Raw genomic sequence first — 4,546 nt, 5'->3', positions numbered from 1 at the left:
AGATTGCAAGGGCTGCATTCCTTTTGGAAGCTTTAGAGGAGAATCCACTTTGTTGGCCGTTCCAGCTTCTAGAGGTGGCCTGCATTCCCTGGTTTATGGCCTTTTCCTCCATCTTTTAAGCCAGGAGTGTAACACCCTCAAATCCCTTTCTCTCCATTTATCTGCCTCTGATTTCTGCTTCTGTTATCAAAACTATTTCTCTGACTCTGAATCTCCTGCCTTTCTTTTAGAGGACACCTTGGGCCCATTTCAAGATCTTTCACCTCATCATATTTGCAAAGTCCTTTGTGTCATATAAGGTAACATATCCATAGTTTCCAGGGATAAGATGTGAACATCTTCGAAGCGCCATTATTCTGCTCATTATTTTAAGTATGTTAAATGTGCTTTCTTGGTTGGTTAATTGGAATTTTTGAAATTTGGGTATGCTCAAATACTTTAAGAACAGTGACACTTTAATACCAACAACCAACCAACCAAACAAAAAGGCAAGTCTAAAGTGGCATGGTGCAATGGTTTCTCATCTAGTAATGCTGCTGACCGCAGCATGGCCTTGGTGACTTTAGTCACTTGCTTTCTTAGGTCTTTTTCTGTTTAGCAAAAGGATATCTGTGGACTCTACAGAAGGACTATAAAACTACAATTCTTTGGGCCATAGTTCAAATGGATTCTACTTGCTTTAATGATTAGTTTGAGTCCTGGTAAAACGAATTTCAGCCATGAGATGTTTTCTGTATCCTTTATCAGACTTGTACATGATGAGGATGTGAACTGTGAATTAGGTTTAATACGTTACAGATAGTCAAGAATTATACTCTTGTTGGATCTTGATTTAATAGGTCAACTTTCTATTAACATGTAAGCTATTTACCCTGGTAATCTATCAACTTTGTGACATAATGAATCTTTCTTTGAACTTTTTAAACATTACTTTCTCTGAATAATCTCAATTCTAGGAAGGTTTGGGAAATTTTTAGAGAAAAAGCCACAGTGCTTAGGCTGAGAGTTATGATTTTCAGAATGGATGCTGGGAAGATTGAACAACTTCTTATGCATTGAGTATAATATAGTTTGACCATTCTCTTTTTAATATATCATTATAATATGGTTACTTCATTGTATTTTTTTGTTTCTATGTCAGCAGGAATAATTTTTATTCAAGTACAATAAAAATAAATAAGCTCTGAAACCAAATACAAGTGATTTTAGGAAAATTAGTCCTTTTGAAATATTTGTGACATAATTTCTGATTTAATGTAAATGATAAAAAATTAAAGAGGTGGATTTATGTGTTCAGAGATTCTTAGAGAGAGACAGAGAGAATCAGAGGGAAAGAGAGAGAGATACAGACACATGCACACATGGGGAGAGAGAAAGTTTGAAAGAGAGAGAGAGAGAGAGAGAGAGATCTGTTCCTTTTGAAGATGTGATTTAAAGGTCTCCTTTATTTAATATGTTAGGAAATTATGAAGCCAAATATTTTGGGATAGGTAGATGATGCTTATCAAATCACTAATTGAATAAAAGTGAAAATTCAGGCTATTGTTTATTTTTAATTGTGTAATTTACATAAAATCCTATCCAGAGAAGGAATAGTACCAACTCGTGTTATGTGAAGTCAGTGAAATGGCAATGCGATTGGGATGTAACAAAACTTTTCCTTTTCTAGATTGAACTACAGATCATTAATTTTCATGTGACTTTTCCATAATTAAGTCAAAGTTTATGGTAAATTTTACTAACACTGGACAAATTGACTCAGATAAACTAATATAAAATAAACTTTAATGGATGCTGTACCACAGGATGGTTTTCTGGTTATATTTATTCAGTGCCAACAAAATCCTTAAGATCGTTTTATATAATTTAGCTAATTCTAGGACACACTTCAATGGATTAAAATCAATCATGGTATAATGGAGTCAAAAGCAGCTAAAATAGAGAATCTGCTATGAAGTTATTAGAGGATTGATATAAATATTAATCAATTTCACAAATATATAAAAATCTGCATTCTAAAATAAAATATTGTGTAACATAATAATGTAGTAAGCTATTAACGGCTAAAATCTTTGAAGATGAAAGTTTACATATTTTTAAGTAAAGAATAATTGTACCGATTAAATATATATTATAGATGTAAAAAAAAAGTGCTCCTTCAGAAAGAAACAGAACAGATTCTTAATTATTAGCATAACAGTACTAAAGTTTAGAAATTTTTAACAGTTCATAATGATTTAAATTTGTTTCAAAAAGCTAGATTTATTTCTGACTTAGGACCCTGAACTTTGAACATATGTTTTGGAATCTCAGACTAATCTTCTTAAAGCCCCATTTCTCTAGCTGACAGTCTCATCCTAAAATATCTAGTCTTGATCATTACTTCCTTGGTTTCCATTACAGGTCTTCAAACCATGAAATATAAAGATGCATCTGGTAAATTTAGCATTCAAGCAGGTGTGTTCTCCCAATACATACCTGAAATATTCAGTATCAGTCAAGTGTTTTAAGTAGTCTTTTCTAATTAAGCAGGATTGTCTGAACAGATTCTTCCCTGTAGAGAGAACCTCTTATAAACAGCTACCTTTGCAGTAGTTAGGCCTGTGATGTTGCAATACTTTTTATTTTTATGCCTTTCATAATTCCCAGTTGCCATTCATTTAGATTCAAGTCTTGAGCACTTAAAATGAGGGTACATCAGGGGAGTTGTGAAGATGGTAGAAGAATATATTTTCCCAAGACTTGTTTTAGAAAATCTGTTTTACAGTATTTCTGAAGTTTTCTTTTTTTTTCATAGACATAGAATACCAATCTCTTATAACATCTTAAAATGTTTACTACCAGACAGAACTTAATTGATTTGACCTGGTCACAAAAGATGTGCCGTTATATCAATTATCTCCCGCCCCACAAAATCATAACCCTCTTTTCACAATGACTGTTGTTGTACTTAAAAGCAATAATTAAATACTTTCTTATCTGTTTTTTTTTTAGTAGAACTATGCCATTTCTTTTCATGATCCATTCAGCGTTAATTAATCACTTGTTTGTTTGTGCAAAGTGCTGAAACCAAAATAGGATGTGTAATTCTACCATAGGTTTTAGCAGAGCTGAAATTTTAGTAACAGAATCAAATTGTAATCCCATATTCCAACTGGCACTCAAGTTTGCCAGTCTTGGCCTTTCATTTCCCATTATTGTTAGTCATAGTAATTTTTTATTTTCCTCCTCTCTTAATTTCATTTTCTGAAGAGATATTAGCAAGCCTTTCCAATATAGAAAATAGATTTGTTTTCTTCATGTACAGACTAGCTTCACACTTTGATCCATTAAGGCATTCATTCACTAATCATTTGTACTCTGAGGGATACAAAGATTAACTAAGTTTCTATCTTGTCTGTAAAGTAAAAAACCAGGGAGAGAAATGAGTTCGATTCATATTTTTATCCTCAGTCTTCTTCCTTTCCTCTGCCACGCCTCATCCTCTTCTCATTTTACTCTTTTTCCTTCATTGACTACCTTATTCCGCCATATCAGTTAGTACGTAAACACACTGAAAATGAACTTTCAATATTATATTAGTGTCTAATATCTCATTTTCAGCATAGATGGTTAAGTATTAATTCAAAATAACTATTAACCATTTACAATGAACAAATCAATTACCAATTGCCAACTATGGGTTTATGATGGTTATTTGTTTTAATGTTAACTCTCTTGTGAAATTCTTTGTCCTATGACCAGTAGGCAGGAGGTATTCAACAAGTGGTTGCTGAAAGAATCCGTCAGCCTCTCCAAATCTTGAATATTACATCTGCTTCTTCCCCCTTGTTTATTCTGTCACTGAAGGGCATTAAGTTGTCCCCTCTCCCTTTCTTTATTGCAAAGCTGCTTTGGCTATTGCCTAGGGATACTGTTCTGAAAATTGATTGATGACTTGTCTAGGAATCTTTCTTGAGTTCAAAGTGAGTTGAGTGGTATTAAATGCTAATCTAACTCATTTTACTTCTAACATTGGGCCCTAAAAAATTCTTTCTTATATTTGATATCTTCTTCAGTTTTGAATGAATTTTGAAAAATATTGTCTGATGACTTTGAAATTTGATTTCCAGTTCTTGTATTTCATATCAACAAAACCTCCTTGCTTGAAATTACATATACATTTTAAATATTCTGGAGATATTATCTTTTGTGTTGTAGTTTGACTTAGGGCTATTCTGGCTTTGGTGGTTTCCAGGTAACCGATCAGAACTGAACACGATCAACTGATTGCCTGTTTTACATTTTCAGAGATGTAGTTACTCCATGTGAGATCAAAGGAAAGTACACAAAGGAGCTTGTTGAGAACTACATTTTCCCCCTATTTCAACCACATTTTTCTCCATTTAGGTGGTGGTTTTTGCTTGCTAGCTGGAAATTTTCATACCTGTTGTAGAAACAAATAAGTATTGATCCATTTCCACTTCTTAGAAATAAAAAGTACTAAAGATTTTTAAAAAGAAAGCACATTATGAAATTCCAAAGTCCCATACTATTTCTTTTCACT

Source organism: Enhydra lutris, unplaced genomic scaffold (assembly GCF_002288905.1).
Source record: "Enhydra lutris kenyoni isolate GAN:26980312 unplaced genomic scaffold, ASM228890v2 scaffoldscaffold2, whole genome shotgun sequence".
NCBI classification, from domain to species: Eukaryota; Metazoa; Chordata; class Mammalia; order Carnivora; family Mustelidae; genus Enhydra; species Enhydra lutris.
This window is presented reverse-complemented; position numbering follows the sequence as displayed.